General features: G+C 41.0%; 1 protein-coding gene across 5 annotated transcripts in view; it reads right to left on the reverse strand.

The window, feature by feature from the left end:
* The window catches only part of LOC146072531 (proto-oncogene Mas-like), a 156957-nt gene extending 143041 nt beyond the window's left edge, over positions 1-13916 (reverse strand). For 4 of the 5 annotated variants that reach the window (XM_083179756.1, XM_083179751.1, XM_083179755.1 and 1 more), the window contains exon 1: positions 13059-13518. The gene's annotated coding sequence lies outside the window, so the exon portion shown is untranslated. Of the gene's footprint in view, positions 1-13058; positions 13519-13730 lie in introns of those variants that run through there. The other variant, XM_083179750.1, reaches the window with a different exon arrangement.
* Between the last annotated feature and the right edge of the window lie 4812 nt (positions 13917-18728).

The following is an 18728-nucleotide window of genomic DNA, read 5'->3' on the forward strand; positions in this document are numbered from 1 at the left end:
TGCCGCCTCTTCTTCTGCTTTGGGACCTGCAAAGGAATCTCTGTGGATACTTGTATTGTATACCCCTGCGTGGAAGGCACCCCGGCATCCCCCCATCGGTCCTGAGTGCCAATCCCTACGTTCTCTCTCTCTCTCTATATATATATATATATATATATATATATATATATATATATATATATATATATATATATATATATATATATATATATATATATATATATATATATATATATATATATATATACACACACACACCGGGCGTCTGGCCGGCACTTCTTGGTGCTTCTTGTGTTGCTTGCCTGGTGCCTTCCAATAGTTCCCTGAACTGGGGTCAGGTATCCATCTATGTCACTCTCACGGCGGCACTCAGAGGTGAGAAATAAAAGCCAAAACACACTGTATGTGTTTAACGTTTCAGTGCTGGTGCACTTTTATCAAGAACAGTGTACCGTTACACTGTTCTTGATAAAAGTGCACCAGCACTGAAACGTTGAACACATACAGTGTGTTTTGGCTTTTATTTCTGACCTCTGAGTGCCGCCGTGAGATTATATATATATATATATATATATATATTTATATATATATATATATATAGGACAGGGGTTTGGCACTCCTTGTAACAGCAAAAACAGCAGCGCCGGTGCCTACACAGAGGATTGGTAGGAGATTTGCGGTGAGGCACTCGTGGCAATTATAATCCAGAACAAAGCTAGCCAACAGGAGATAGCAGCAACGTTTCAATTTATTACTTCAAATTTTCGTCAGGTAACCTGACGAAAATTTGAAGTAATAAATTGAAACGTTGCTGCTATCTCCTGTTGGCTAGCTTTGTTCTGGATTATAATTGCCACGAGTGCCTCACCGCAAATCTCATATATATATATATATATATATATATATATATATATATATATATATATATATATATATATATATATATACATACATACACACGGTATCTCACTTGTTCCCAGTCTTACTCTCCTGGTTTGAAGGATCACAATCTCCCATTTTATTACTTATGGTCACTGGAATGGTCACTGGAATGTCGGGTATCCATGAACCTGACTGGAAGCTTGAAAACTAATCCTGTTTTTAAGGATATGATGGTTCAGTCCTTATTTGAAGAAAAGGCTCCAGTGATTGGCAGGTGGTGGTGTCCCTTCTGATGTCCAGTTTATGAATGTCCAAGGAGAAAGGAGAGTTGGTCCAAGTGGAAAACCTGTGTTTGTAATCCAAGGTGTAGCCAGGGTGTCAAGTTTGTACTGATGCGTTTCGTCCTCCACAGACAACTTTCTGAAGGTATACCATTGTGGGTCTGATCAAAGGTTATATACCATCAGACAGGAAGTACAACATTTTACATGTCTGTATCAGCTCCACATGCAGCAATATATACATTAAACCTTTGCTTAAATATTTTCCAGTTCTCACACAAGTTACCAGACATCAGCAAGCCGGTTGGAGGAGCCAGTTTATCCATGGTTACTCACTGTTTGAAGAGAGGAGCACATGGCAGGCTTTGCAGACACTGAGTATCACAGCCTTACAGACTGCTGCAGGATCTTTCACACTTTTTGTACAGATGGAGCCCCTCTCTTTCATTGCCGGCGCTAGCCAGAAACTCACCGCTGGCAAAGAGGGACTCCATTAGACTGGGATGTGCGAGCATCTCACACTCACGCATGACCCAGTCAGTTGGCAGCTGGACAGCAGGACCCTGCCCGTCTCCACTTCAGGGAGACGAGCAGGGTTAGGGGGTGCAGCAGGGATGGCAACAGAAATCTTGGGGCCCAGTACACTACTTCTATTGTTACAAAAGAAACATAATTCTTAATCACTAATACTGGAGGGGGGTTCAGGTAAGTACCCTTACAGGAATCCAAGTGGGTACCTTTATAAACCATTGCTAGGCACTGCAATGCTTACAGCCCCTGAGCCACTCAAAACTTTGGGGCCCCTCACAAGCTTGGGGCCCGATACAGGTGTCCCCTTTGACCCCCCCCTGTCGCCTGCCCTGGGGTGCAGGGAGGTGGGGGAAAGTGTTGGGGACCGGCGGTGAGGCAGTGGGGACCCGGGGGGAGCTCCGTCAGAACGGGGCACACAAGCGTCTCATGCACGCGCGCCCCTTCCAAAGGCTGGTGGCTGATTTGATCACTCCATGTTTTCCCCCCTTGTTGAGTATTCAATATTCTCAGATAATTTAATGAGAATAAATAAATCTGGATCTAATCACTCACTATGTATCCCTCTACTTGGCAATTTCCACACTTTTATAGCTTGGATGATAATTTGAGGGTATCCTAGACTACTATCCTAAATCAAAATGACTTATATATCCCGAAGCTATAATACCAATGAGATCTGCCAATTCTGCCGATATCTCCCCCTCCTTAAAGTACATGTAGATGTGCCAGTTGGGTGGCTAGATAGTAAAACTTAAAGTTAGGCATTGCAAGACCCCCCTGATCGTGCTCTCTGACTAAGGTTGTCAGTTTAATTCTGGGATGTTTTTTTCTCCATAGAAATGATGAAATTATGCTATTAATTTTCCTAAATAGCTCATCCCTAATAAAAATAGGCAAATGCTGAAATATATGTAGAGAAACTTAAATTACCATCTTTAACAAGTTGACACGCCCCAATACTGTTAAGGGCAACCTTATCCAGTATTTACATTTAATCTTTATTTCATCTATTAGGGGCCAATATTATCTGAAACAAAGTCCATTGGACATCAAAATACCCAAATATTTAAATGTATCTACCCTGGGGAGCAACCCATTATTCCCATATTCACCCGGTCCTTCCTCAGTTGTTTTCAAAAGATCCAATTTATTCCAGTTAATTGTTATCCTTGAATAACGCCCAAATTCCTGGAGTGCCTCAATCACAACTGGCAGATCTCTAGTATAGTCCGATACACCCACCAATAAATCATCCGCATATAGGGAAATTGTGTTACCTTTCAAAGTGGGTAAGAGGACGTCTTTGCAACCGGGATGGTGTGCCACGTTTTAAGGATCTGTTGTGCCTTATACAAGTGGTTGTTGAACCACACATTATGGTACACCTTCTAGGGTGTTTGATTATTGGTGGTGGGCTGAAATATCCTGAAACATTCTGCACTAGAAGGCACTGTCTCTCTCATCACTTTTTCAGATTTCAGGCCAAAAAATCTACTGGAGAAACAGCTGACACCTCAAATCTGAGGTAGTGTAGATTTGGACTACTTATGGTGTTATGACGGACTAATCAAGTGTAGTACTAGTGCCACCATTTTATCTATACTATATATCATTTACATGATACATTTACGCAAATATATGTAAACGGTTTGAGATCGTTTAGTCGACCATAACTAGGTCGACAAGCATTGGCTCAACATGCAGCGAAATTGACATGGGTCAAGGTCGACATGGGTCAAGGTCGACATGGGTCAAGGTCGACACTAGCGTTAGGTCGACATGGGCTAGGTCGACAGTCAAAAGGTTGGGGTTTTTACTGTTTTTTTAACCAAATGACGACACAGTCGACATGGACATCATTTGAAGTGAGTGGCTTCGCTCGCTCTGCTTCGGGCACGGTGCCTCACTACGCTCTGCACAATATTTTATTCTCCCACCATGCCCTAGTGGATGGTAGGTCATAAAATACAGCCTGTCGGCACATGTCGGCTCAAAAAACAGTGAAAAACCCCATGTCGAACTAACGCTAGTGTCGACCTAGACCCATGTTGACCTAGTTACTGTAGACCTAATGAGCAATTCCTATGTGAACAATATCTCCAAATTCTATTATCAACAAAGTGTTCAATTCTGGTTAATAGTACCATTCAATGAGCTGGGGAAACAATTCATTTTCTTTTAATTACTGAGTATTAACCCCTTCCTCTCATGCACCCAAGTGGTATTACTAAACTAATTGAGCATCTACCACTATTTATGTCAATTGCAGTGGCGTAACTATAAATTTTGCTCCCCCCAGCCAAAAAGTTTCTGGCGCCCCCCCATGCCCCTTAAACATTACGTCACACATCATAATGCCCCTTGCACTATATGCCACATGCCGTCATTAACCTTACACTCCACACACCTAAATGCACCTTACACTATGGCCGGAATTTAATGCCGCCCGAGTTCAGTGCAGTGCGAGATGTCCGCTGAATTCTGACATTTTTTAAAGGGGAATTAACTTACAAGGTATGGTTTTGCCTTGTAAGTTAATTCCCCTTTAAAAAACGTCAGAATTCAGCGGACATCTCGCACTGCACTGAACTCGGGCGGCATTAAATTCCACCCTATACTGTCACACACCCTTATGCTCCTTACTTTATAGGCCACACATGATACTGCTCATTACAGTACACAAATCAAGACTTCTTTGCGACGAAGTCGCACCGCTACCAGAAAAAGGGTGTGACCTCACGGAGAGGGGGCAAGGCTTATTGGGAATAAGTCATGCCTCCTCCCGTTTTCATCACTATGGAGGCATGCTAAGCACTCTGTGAGCTTCTGGCATGCCCCCAGCCCCTCTGTCTCCCAAGCAGAGCACCGATTGACAGGGCCTCTCCCAACTGCCCCTCTCCTCATCGCTGGACATTGCTGCCCTTGGGTGGGACAGAGGGACAGTCACAAACAAAAATCCCTGTCCCACGAAAATCTGTACAGGTAGGGAGTACCTGACAGATACTAACGCATGAACACACAGATGCCGACAAACAGACAGATGACAAATGGACAGATCCTAAAACATTGGTGCTGACAAGTTGATACATATACGCTGACACAGACACATATGTTGACACATGGACACTGACAGACACCTATACACAGGGATACGCTGACACACAGACTGCACATAGAGACACTGATGCTGACAGACGCTGACATTTAGAGACATAACACAGACACCCAGACACCGACACAAACATGCTGACATGTGATGACACAGACTGACTGTTTTGCATCCCACTGTAGAAAACCAGGGTTTGAAAGGGTTAACCTTATTGTTGTGTTCAGCTCCTGTGCTGAAGCCTATAGAAGGGGAGGGCTCTGTAACCAGAGTGCAGAGTGCAGGAGAAAAGAAGGCAGCCGCTGGAGCAGGACAGTGAAGATAGAACAGAAAGCAGGGAGAGGGACGATGCTGCAGCTGCCCAGCCTGCGCGGAGGGACAGAGGTTGTGTGTACTGTTTACACAGACGAACTTCCTGCCTGTGTGTGCTGCTGCTGCTGGTAGGAAGGGAGGTAGAGACAGGACGGACCTCATCTCAGCTGTGCAGGTTAGAGTGAGAGGCTTCCGGCGCCCACGCAGCCCCAGCTCCTCCAAGCTGTGGCGGGGGCTGCCTTACACAAGCTACGCCACTGGTCAATTTGTATTACTTGCTGTTTAATTAAATGTATTTATTAATTCAACAAGTGCAGTCTCTCACAAACTCAAATCTATATGTCAGTGGTGTAAGTTCACCCCAGTTGCCCGGAGGCAAGATAAATATCGGTGCACCCCCACCCCCCACACACACACACAGCACATTATATAAATATATGTGTGCATGTGTATATGTATGTATGTATGTATGTTATGTTTAAAATAAAGAGTGTGATGTCTATGGTCCTACTAAGAGGGGAAGTCAGCTGCAGAAGCGATATTGAAGGCTTTCATTATGGTAGAGACTAGTTCCCATGCCGTATAGCTTACAGGAAGTGACGTTCAGTGAGGGCGGAAGTTGTTAGATGCCCTCACAACGTTTTTAAATTTATGTGTAATTCATGTAGGTGTCGTTTATTTTGTTTTATTTTTGCAGCATTGTACCCTCGCGGGCTCGCTACGCTCGCACGCTTCGGGCACGGTGGCTCGCTTCGCTCGCCACAGATTTATATTCCCCCTCCAGGTATACGTGGACCCAGGGCATGATGGGAAAATTACCTAAACTGCATGGGATCTAGACACTACCCTTTCATTATTTGCAGGGGAGGAGAGGTGCCCCCTTGGGAGCAGGAGCCTGGGGGCAGATAACTCCCTTGCCTCCCAGAGTTATGCCTCTGCTATACTATTTATGTTCTAGATCTGGGGTAGCCAACTCCAGTCATCGAGAGCTACAAACGGTTAATGTTTTCCAGATCTCCTCACAGAATCGCAAGTGAAATAATTAGCTTCACCTGTGGATCTTTTGAACTGTGTCAATGGGTAATGAGTGCACTTTTTGCAGCAGCTAGGATGTCTGGAAAATGTGAACTGTTGGTAACTCTCGAGGACTGGAGTTGGCTACCACTGCTCTAGTTTTGTAGATGTGTATTAGCTTGGAGCACCAACTATTATACATAAAAATATTTCTGATTAGCCTCGAAAATGAACCAACTCACGTTTCATAAGAATGTGGGTGCCTAATCAATATACAGGAAACAATTATGAATTCTAGTGAGTATATTATGTTGTGTCTGTGTTTTCATCATTTGATGCAAGATTTATGTTATAATCTATTACACTAAATATACTTTAATTGGTGAACCCAGCAACTGAACAAGATGCCAGACCAATTAGGGCTTTTATTAATGCTGCTGAATTAACTTATACACAGGAAATGTGTTTTGAACAGATCTCTCGCCAGCAATTTCCCTTGGGAGACTAATACTTATGCTAGAAGAACTATATGAAGCTGGAAAAATCCATGATTGTTGCTACTCTAACTGAAAAAATTGACTTCCTGAATTACTTGTTACATGGTTACAAAGGAAAGGTTTAGGAGTATCACCACTACCCATCTGCTACAACTGCATCTACTGTATCTGCTATGAGAATCTCAAGTAGGGAGAGCTCTTAAGCTAACACATTTGTCTGTACAATCTAGAAAGAAAACGTACATATTTGATTTTGTGAGTGGCCACTCTACTTTAATTAAAAAATAAAGCTAACAGAACAGCAATTAATAGTGATTATACACATTGAGGAAATATAGCCAACTTGATCATACAGCCCTATACAGTATGTCCTAGTACAGTTAAACCTGGATAAGTGGGACCTGGGTAAATGAGAAACCTTACTGAAACGAATTGTGGAGTCCTGCCATTTTTTAAGCAAAAAGCCTCTGTTAGCGAGACTGTCAATCCTCTTTGGGACTGATTTTTAGGTATTAGGAATTTAAGATAGATTGTGTCAGTTTATTAACCTCTATCATTGAGACAACGGCCTTTAGATACTCTGGAAATACAGAACTCAAACCCTGTACTAATCCCAGTTACAAATAGTGAGGTCAGAAGGGACTCTGGAAACCAAACAGGTCCAAAATGTACCTATATTTATTTAGCATTTAGACACCACCTCATTCAGGAACCTGCATCAGTGAGAACCTCTATAAGTAAGACAAACACTTCTTGAACCTGGATAAGTGAGAAACTAGATATAGATGGAGTCACACTCCTCTATGCATGCGAGATGCTCATGTGCCTCTGTCTCAGTGAAAGGTGTGCCGAGATGGGTTGCACTGGCACTACAGATAAGAGCGGCTCCATCTGTAAGTGAGATACCTCTTTAAGTGAGACAAAACATGCTATCCCTTGAGATTCCAATTGAACAGGTTTGACTTTAATAGGTATACACCTATAAATATTTTGTTATACTTCACAGCGATAAAAAGACTTCACAATCAGGTTTAATAAAAATCCCTTTTAGATAATCTAAGATGGGATATTGAGGTGCAACGTAGAACTGTCCGGAACATAGATTGAAACAATACCGAATCCTTAGGAATAGTTTTTTTTAAATGTTTCTTTAAAAAATAATGTGTACACTGTTTATTTATTTAGTAAACTTAATAAAAGATAGGTTTTAATAAATAGATTTTTTTTTGAATTTTTTTCATTCAAGCGTGTCCCAAACAAAGTCTTCTTTTCATTCTAATTAGATGTTGAAATAGATGTTGGATGAGGTGTATGTCATTGACTTTAAATATATAAAATGTAAGTGACAGTTCTGGGGGTATAAAACTGTAGTTTAAATGGAGGATAAAAGGACACCAACACCAAAACCAGGAAGAACCCAGATTGGGGGAGGCCCAGTGGAGTAGCAAGAGATGTGAAGTTAGAAAGGCAAATACATGTTCCTGTAACGGTTCAGGGAGGTGGGAACCAGTTGTTAAAGACAGATCTGGTATTCCAGAAGCAACAGGAGAGAAGGAGAGACTTTGTGGGAGATACGTGCATGAAATTAACACAGTTGCTACTGTAAATATAACCCAAGTCATCATGCTCAATATAGCATCTAGCTTTAACCTATCTATAGGCTGTTGTTTTGCGGATTAACTTTACAAACAGCATTTGACATCCCCACATAATGTAAATAACCACCAGAGACACACGGGCTGTCTAACAGCCTTGGTATTGTACTGTGTGTGTACGTGAAAAGAGGACATGGTCTCTTCTCACAGGGGCATACCATGAGTAATGGGGAGTCTAGCAGAAATATAATAATACTCTTGAATTGACATTAATTTACCATTCCATAGATATTTCACACTCTTCTTACATTTAGGGGGGTATTCAATCCTGGGTCACGACTGTCGGTACGTACTGTCAGCTGTTACCCTGGCCCGTTTGCGTTTTACTCGACCGCAAAAATAGCCAGATGGGATTCAATGTCCTGCCAGCCAATCGTCGAAAAGGGGCATGTATTTTTAAACGTTGGTGGATTATTGAGATCCGCCATGATAAACCAGGTCGATAGCTTTTAAGGTCGGATCCGTTCTGTCGATCTGCCTCTTCAATGCTGTCAGTAAAGACAGCATTGAATAGGCGCCTGTCGCTATTTCCCCTGTCGGAAATAGCGACAGGGATTGAATACACCCCCCCCCCCCTTAATGAGTACTAAGCAATCATCTGGCTTTTGTCAAAGACAGAAAAAAAATGTACTGGAAATTACTATACATTCTTACCCCTGCAAAGCTGGGGACCCTGCATTGCCCCTGTAACAACTGGGCCAAGGTAATTTAAATCCACTTGCAGGTGCAGTATAGTTGATGATGAGCGTAGAAAATGTTTCACTGTATATGGCACTGTATACCATACTAGAAACATAGAAAAAACTGAAATAGCATACCTTCCACATGTGTCTGTTTTAGGGTGAGGTACAGTGCTTGTAGAAAACATTGCCCAAAACTTCTCTGCTTGTGGATAGATAGATAGATAGATAGAAAGAAAAAAAATCTAAAGACATAAATACTGTAGATGTCTTTGGAAACATAAGTGAAATAATCTCCCACCATCTGCCCTTCATTCAGGACTGCTTCTAATGACCATGCAATATGTTCTAATTGGTTATCACTGTAACTACTGATTTATATTTAAGGCCTTGTGAGTACTGCCTTTGCTGAGTTCTCTATCACATGTTGTGACCAATGTAAATGAATGCCATTACTTGAGATTATATTATCCTTCAGCTAATTTTCTACAAGAAAATTGCATTATTGTAAAATTACATTTGTGCTGAGCTTTTCCAAGTCAATCCCTGCTATAATTTGTTAAGATCTGCAACCCCAAAGAGAATACACAACTTACTATAGATGGAGACACTGCATTTGTGAAATGTCGAGTGTAAGCAGAGCTGTGACATTTACCATCACCATATAGATCAGGTATGTAAATGTACATTAAAGTGTTAGTGTAAATATTATGTACTGTATACTGAATAAGCTTTTGTTGAAATGGACAGGGTGTGGAGCTCTGTCTCTAAAGGTCCCCATACACTATGCGATTTGGGCCCATTTTCACCCGATCGGGCTCAAATAGCCTGTGTGTGACATCCCATGCACATTGGTTCGAAGCCAGACATCATAAGTGCTGCATGTAAGATCTCCGGGTTGGACCCCCTGCCGGCAGCAGGGAAGAGGGATTGCATGTGATACATCCCATGCAGAAGCACCACATGCGATACATCAACCTTTCTACCCGGGAAGGTTTTGGGAGGCTCAAGGGAATTTGGATGGAACTTCTCATAGGGGAGAAAAAAAAAAGATATGGAACTACATGTTCGCCATCCCGCTCGCACCTGGCAGTGCAGGGGGTGGGCATGGGGCACAGCCCATGAAAACACTGGGTGTTCCCATTCAAATTGGCCGGTGACGCGGGTGCGGGCAGTTGACTTCAGCAGATGACAACTGCCCGCCCGCTTCCAGCACAGGGCGCTTGCAGATCTGAGACACCACAGAGGTGTCTCAGATCTGCAAGCACCGGAGAAATCATTTGATGGTTGCCAACCATCAAATGATTTCTCCCCTGTACTCAACACTGCGAATGGATGATTATGCTAATCATCCAATCGCAGCCTTACAGGGAATCGCGGTGTGCGAGGGGGGTGACCATCCCTGCGGGCAGCGTTGAGTACACAAGCAACACTGTGAAATTTGCAGCATTATGTCTGGACCAGAACAAGGTCCACAATATATACATTATTTTTATAAATCAGTGATCATAATTGGGATAGTAGATGTTTTTGTTGTTGTTTACTGATTATTATTAATCAGCTGTAGCATACAACATTTTCTAACAGGGTACTTTTATTTACGGATTTAAAAACATTTATTTTACATATTTAGCCAAGTAAAGGTACAACATTATTAGGTTTGTGCCACCTTCACGGAGCTCAATAAAATGTTTGCTTTCTATGCTAGAGGAGCAGACAAACTGCTAGGAATTAAATTGATTTAGGGTTGTCCTGCACAGTTCTATGTTGCTCCGTTGGGGCACGCATACCACGGGCACGCATTATTTCTGCTCACCCTTTTGAGGGGTGAGCAGAAATATGTGAAAAGATGACCCATTTCTCTGTAACACCCAATACTTTAGTCATGCTTAGTCATTTGCACTGCTGAACCTGGTACTTTTGGGTGCACTTAGCATGAAAAACAATGGGCAACCGCCGACCGAATAAGCCATTGCACATTGCCCTGTCTAGGTGCCCCCCCCAAAAAACATTAAATTCCTTGTTACAAATGTATGGTCCATGCTTTTCTAAATAGCATGTACAATAGTAATACAACTGTGAAAACATTCAGAATCACTTTTATAAGCTACTAATTACAATATTTCTCATTAGGTCATACATTTCGGGAATGTAGAGTTCATGTGGTTTACTTAATTCTGACTTTTCATCAGCCACTGTGAAACTGTAAACCCTACATTTATTTAATTGGCCATTAATACCGCTTTATTTACAATCACAGTCTCCTCCATTTTAGTTAGTCATTTATAAAATCCTTTTCAGTAAACCTAAAAAAAGAAGTTTTCTTGGTACTTGTTTCCTAGCACGGCGCCCATCGCATACCATAAGGCATACGATGGTATGCGATGCGATGTTACGCAATGGCAGTCGATAGTGGAGGTGGCGTGGGGGTGCATTTAACATTGTAAGCACCCATTAGGGTGCTTATACAATTAAAAATCGTATAGGGGCTTATACAATTTAAAATCGCATCGCATGCGGGCATATGGCATGCGATGCGATGTCATACAACTTAATATCATGGGCGCCGTGCTAGGAAACAAGTACTGTTTTCTTTTCTTTCTTTTTTTTTTTAATAAATGGCTGCTCAATATTATGTAGGTTACAAACACACTATTGCTTCAATTTACAGCATGAGTGTAACTAGGGAATTATATTTACGTATCGAAGTTGTAAATTTCTTAAATATATGGGAATGAGTGAATAAATACAATTATCAATTTACAAAAATTACAATACAATAATTGACTATGTATATTTGTGTTCTATTTAGAGTTTAGAGGAAATGCTATCAGGTTACCAGACATGAAAGTTAAAAAGACTCATAGTATAGGTTGAGTATCCCTTATTCAGATATCAGTTATCCAAATTAATCCGAAAACCATAGTTACCCAAATGTAATTTTTTTTTTGCTAAATGCAATAATGGGGACATCTGGCACTAAATATGTGCAGGAAAATTATTATTTAGCATTCAAATTCAGTGCCTGAGATAATACACAAACTTTGTTTCATGAAGAAATAAAATATATTTTTGTGTATTTCATGTGTTTGAACAACATATACACAAGATTCCTCTAGATACATCATTGAAATAGAAAAATACCGTATATACTCAAGTATAAGCCGACCCGCATATAAGCCGAGGCACCTAATTTTACAACAAAAAAAACTGGGAAAACTCATTGACTCAAGTGGGACCCTCACTCGAGTATAAGCCGAGGGGGGGCTTTTTCAGCATACAAAATGGTCTGAAAAAGTAGGCTTATAATTGAGTATATATGGTATTCTGAAATACAGAATAATCCGTTCTCCAAAATTCTTCGGGTTCCGAGCATGTTGGATAAGGTACACTAAACATGTATAATAAAATATTATTTTTACTTCTAGTTTAAACAGCTCATTTTAACTGCAGTATATTTAAATAACACATAGATTCGATTGAATGCATTTACTTGCAGTTTGGAATATTGGCACTATAGCTATAAACTAGACTGCCTGAATCCAACTACATGAACTAATGGAGCAACAAGTAGCATTGTGTGATATCTGGCTGACAGCACACATGCATACAATCATACCAAATCAATAACACAGAGAAAAAGGTAAGCTGGCAATTTATGAATAAAATAATAACATACAGATGCCTATATTTGAAAGCATTAAGATACAGAGTTCATTAGTATTTATTAATATACTGGTAAAGTATACTGTAAATATAGTAATTACTGTATGAAAATGCCATAAATCAATAATAATTTAAAATGCGCGTTTCAGTTGTAAGTTTGTTACTATGTAATAAATGATATAATTATGAATGATGCATATGTGTATTCAGAAACACTTTCATTGTATCTTTCGAAGCACTATATTTGAGTTAAAAAACATAGAACAGTGGAAAATAATGAGAAGTTCCTGTGACTGGTTTATCATGCTGATATTGTCTAACTATTATCTGCTTTATGCAGGAACACAAAAGTGACATAAGCTAGCTATTATTTTCAGCACCACACACTTAATCATCATCCTAGTATCAATACATCAATGCAAACAGACACTTACCTTGCTAATCTGTGTAGATAGCCATATTCTGTCCAGCTCTATGCTATCGTCTGTTGCATCATGCATTAGGAGCAAGTCTCTCCACCTTCTGTATAAACATTTGCATTATTTGGCTACAGATCTCCTCAATCAAAATAAAAAGATCTTTAAAGTCTTCACACAGCAGCAGAAAATGTAACCTTTGATGTACCTCTGAATATGTTAGCAGTGAAAATAAGCAATGCAAAAAACAAAACCAATTCCTTGTCTGCTGATGTCACAGTCTTGTTAAATATGGCAAAATAAATGCTCTACTTCTCATATACAAAAACGGTTTACGGTGTGTAATGTGTGCCTGTAAACATCGGGAAAAAGAGAGATAAATATTATCATTCTGTAGACTGAAATTCATCAAAATCAGCATCTACTCCAATGAGAGGAGCAAAAAAAAAAACCATGCATACTGTACACTGAGCTAAAATTGAGCACGGAATGCGAAAGTTAACTGCTTGTTGGCATTAATGTAGTGAAGCTTGTTTTCACCCTAGTGAGTAACGGGTGGGGAAAGTTTGTATGTAAACTGAATATAACATTTTAAAATTTGTAACATTTGAATTTAATATTGATATTATCTATAAATTATTATAGAACAGTTTTGGTTACAATTTTTGTTATGGACTATAGAAGGCTTACCTGTTTTTCTACAGATCTCCATTCCATTCAGTTTTTGATCGTTTTAATGTATAGTTTCCCTTTGTGTTACGTGTGAATCAGAGCTGATAGACATCAAGCTAGCCTGCCCCTCTTCAGCATCTAATGATGTTAAAGCCTTTACATTTTAATAGTGTCTCTAGGGAATATGTTTAGGCTCTGGGTCAGCACAGCTTTCAGAGTAGTCTAGAACTGGTGATCTGCACTTATAGAGCTTTTATGTTTGAATTTACATGGGATTCTGCAGTTTCCTTCCAAGAAAACTGTTTACTGTAATTACTTTGACTAAAACGCTTGCTATGCAGATTAGCAAGTGAATTGGAGTTAAAATCTAAAACAACTGGACTTTATCTGGGTCTTGCGGATAATAGTGTATAAACAACAGTGACATGCTAAGGTCAATGGCTGGGAATGCAATGGCTAGTATCAAAGCTGCCTCACCTCTGGCCTATCCCTAACAGTCGTATATTTTAAGAGGAGCGGTTCAAAGTTATAAATATCTTCTTTGTATTCTTCTTATCATTTTTATACTATGGTATGATGAGAGGTTCTCCTCCCCTGCCTCCCATGACCCCACTTCAAAAACAAATGTGGAAAAATTAGAAGGTTCTAACCTTCTTAATTGATTTTAATGCCACAACTCCAATTTTGGTAAACGGTCATTAGGTCAACATGCATTGGATCAACATGGCTTAGGTTGACACACGAAATAGGTCGAGATGGCTAAGGTCGAAAGGGTTGGAAGGTCGACACAAATATTAGGTTGACAATGGCAAGGTCGACAGTCAAAAGGCTGACATGAATTTTCCACATTTTCTTGGAGCTGACATATGCAGACAGGCGGTATTTCCTGCCCTACCAACTACTAGGGCAAGAACTACACATCCCAGCATGCTTTGCTTTTGCATGGCCAAAGAGCCAAATGGTAGCAGGGCATGCTGGGATGTGTAGTTCAACCTCTGGAGGGCCGAAGGTTCCCCATCCCTGCACTAGGGCATGGAGGGAGAATAGAATAGTGTGCCCAAAGCATGGCAATGAAACGAGCCATGCGAGGGGACACAGTACACTTAGATGGTGTCCATGTAGACTATGTTGACATAACATGGAAACGTGATAAACTCATGTCAACCTTGCCATTGTCGATTTAATGCTGGTGTCGACCTTCCAACCCTGTCAACCTAATGACCCACACCCCGAATTTTGACATGTGAAATGTAAGGAGCCCTGTGCCCAACTACTATTTTAAGCACAAAATTGTAACAGAAATACCATAGATCACACAAAGCCGCTCCAGAAGCCACCAGAGTACATTAATTACAGTGATGGGATGACTTTGCATAATAAATTAATATTTTAATGATATTCATTTTCAAGAACTCTCATTCTCTCTGCAACAACAGCTTGCACCTATTTCTTCATTCACTACTCCAGAGAGAACAGTATCACACCTGAACTTAACTCTAAAAACAGCCCTTGATTAAGTGGAATCGGTACATCTGTCAGAATGAACTTAGGTCTACAGTCATTAGGTCGACCCCATTAGGTCGACTGGCTGGAAGGTCGACCTGATTTAAGGTCGACATGGGCCAAGGTCGACATGACTTAAGGTCGAATTTGCATAAAGGTCGACATGAGGAAGGTCGACTGGTCATAAGGTCGACATGGGTTTTTCTGTTTTTTGATCCGAATGTCGACACAGTCGACATGGACACAGTTGGCAATGAGAATCAGACCCTCGCATCGCTTGCAATGCATCGGGCACGGTGGCTCGCTTCGCTCGCCACAGCTTTAATAACCTCCTCCACGCCCTAGTGGATGGTAGGGCATGAAATACCGCCTGTCGGCACATGTCGGCTCAAAAAACAGTGGAAAACCCCATTTCCACCTTATGACCAGTCGACCTTCCTCATGTCGACCTTTATGCAATTTCGACCTTAAGTCATGTCGACCTTGGCCCATGTCGACCTTAAGTCAGGTCGACCTTCCTGCCAGACGACCTAGTGGGGTCGACCTAATGACTGTAGACCTAAGTTCATTCTAATAGATGACCGCTTCCGATTAAGTGGCTCCAGTTACCCACCACACTCCACGTAGGCCTAGATGCCAACCGTGGCACTCTAAATTAACAAGACCCCTACAAAATCTCTCATGGAAAGTTGAACAGAAATGATGCAAATCTCGCAGTCCAGTGGATTTCCTCACATATACTATCTACCAGTCCTATAGTTATGCCCTGCAAACTGCCAAACATATTTCCAATCTCTAATTTCTGCTTAAGCTTCTAACCCAAAACGTAGTTTTTATACATTTAAAATCACTTCTCAACCCTCCCTCACCCAAGCCACCAGCCACTATCCATGCACAAGAACTTGCTTCCTACTTCAGGGATAAGATTGACAAGATCGGAGATGAATTGGTATGTTCCGACCCGGTGATTGGCTCAATTCCTTACCTGAGCCCTCTGATGCATTTACTTCACTTGATCCCACGACTGAAGATGAAGTATTTGCACTTTTCTCTTCCTCCCACTCTACTACCTCTCCTCTACACCAACACAATTAAGTGATCTCGGTCTCCTGTGTTTATTCCAACCTGAACTAAAATCTGTAACCTCTCTTTCTCAACTGGTATCTTTCTTTCATTGTACAAACATGAAGTTATTACGCCAATTCTGAAAAACCACAATTCTGAACCAAGTGCACTCCGACTACCGTCCCATTTCGCAGCTTTCATGCACCACTTAACTACTTGAAAGACTTGCCTACACTCACCTCACACACTTTCTTAGCTCGTACAACTTATTGGACCCGCTTCAGTCAGGCTTTCATTTACAACACTCCACAGAGACAGCACTGACTAAAGTTGCGAATGATCTAGTCACTATCAAGTCTAAAGGCCTCTACTCCCTAATTCTTCTAGATCTTTCTGCTGCTTTTGACACAGTTAACCATACACTTCTCATACAAACACTACAATCCCTAGGTCTTAAAGACACTGACCTTTCTTGGTTCCTTACTTAGCTCTCTAACCGCTCCTTCAGTGTTAGTTTCTCTGATTCCACCTCCTCTTCTCTACCTCTATCGGTTGGAGTACCTCAGGGCTCAGTCTGCCTCTGCTTTTCTCAATCTATACCTCATCTCTTGGCGCTCCCTGAAAACTCACCTCTTCAGGCAAGCTTATCAAATTCCAGAACAAGCCACTTAACCTTCATATACCTTTCCTATCTAATCACATCCCCACTGTACAGTCCACACATATCCACTCTTTCATTTTCACATTTTCCATCCTCCTGACCAAACTGCTGGGTCACTGTATCATACAGCACACCAGAAACCTTTGCAAATTAAATTCCCAGTTTGTTGTAGAACGGTCTCCTATTGCAAAACGCAACGGAATATGCTGCGCTATATAAGAAATTGTTAATAAAGTTTTGTCATGGCAGATGAGGAAGACATGTCTGTGAGATTACATCAGTAATGTATGACTGAATTGTGTGTTAAACCTGGAAAAAGCAGAAATGTAACTCAGCAACCAACTGGACTGCTCATAACCATTGCTGCCTGGGGGGCATAAACAGAGCGATCCGTGCTCCATTTCAAAGTGATCTAGTCAGATCGCTTAGAAATGGGTCTGAAATCACACCGTGTTAATGCCACTAAAGAGGTATTAAGAGGATTAATTTTGTAACCCGACACTTATTTCAGTATCCTGACTGCTGGTGCAGCAATGTTTCTAAACCAAATACTTGTCCTGCATTGTCTTGTAAAGTTGCTGGTTCCTGGTTTTGCTTTTTTTTTTATATACACTGTTAAAAGGCTGCATATGCCTTGTGGTGCCCATATAAAAGGATATTAATAACTATAGTTTGAGAGCCCATGGGAGAGGATGTTGTCAGGAGGCAGCATCCCAGAAAAAGAGAGCAAGAAAAAAAAATTGCAACAACGACAGAGAAAAGCAGTAATAATGTAAAAATAATAATAATAAAAAAAATAAAAAAATTATATATCTTCTTAAACATTGCTTCAAAGCTAAATTGGTTGCCATGGACACCTTCTCCACACATACAGTTGGGCAAAAAAATATTTGGTTAGCCACCAATTGAGCAAGTTGACCCACTTAAAAAGATGAAAGGTCACTAATTTCCATCATGTGTTTACTTTATCTGTGAGAGAAAGAATAAGTCGGGGGGGGAGAGAGACAGGAAAGCACATTGTATGATTTTTTGGCAATTTATTTGTATATTCGTGTGGAAAATAAATATTTGGACAATCAAAAAGTTAAACTCAATACTTTGTAATATATAACCTTGGTTGGCAATTACAGAGGTCAAATGTTTCTTGACCAGGTTTGCACACACTGTAGCAGGTACTTCAGCCCACTATTCCATGCAGATATTCTCTAGATCGGTTATATTTAAGGGCTGATGGTCATTGGCAAACTTTAGACAGGCTGGACATGTGCTGGCTTAAGTAGGTGGACCTTTCGGGTGCAGCAGGATTTCAATACATGACAACTTAGTGCGTTACTAAACTCTCTTGAGGTCATTGACCAGGTCCCCCCCCCGTGTAGTTCTGGGCTGATTCCTCACCGTTCTCAAGATCATTGATACCCCATGAGGTGAAATCTTGCACTGAGCCCCAGGTTGAGGGAGATTGTCAGTGATCTTGTATTTCTTCCAGTTTTTAATAATAATTGCGCCAACAGTTGATCTCTGCTTACCAAGCTGCTTGCATAATATCGAGTAGCTCATCCCAGCCTTGTGCACTTAGACAGCTCTCTGGTCTTGGCCATGGTGGAGAGGTGGCAGTCTGACTGAGGGTGTGGACAGGTGTCTTTTATACAGATAACCAGTTCAAACAGGTGCCATTAATACGGGTAATGAGCGGAGGATAGAAGAGCTTCTTAAAGAAGTAACAGGTCTGTGAGAGTAAGAAATCTTGCTGGTTGGTAGGTGGTCAAATTTCTGCCCCCCCCCCGCAA

This window comes from Crinia signifera, chromosome 4 (assembly GCF_055691185.1).
Source record: "Crinia signifera chromosome 4, ASM5569118v1, whole genome shotgun sequence".
Classification (NCBI taxonomy): domain Eukaryota; kingdom Metazoa; phylum Chordata; class Amphibia; order Anura; family Myobatrachidae; genus Crinia; species Crinia signifera.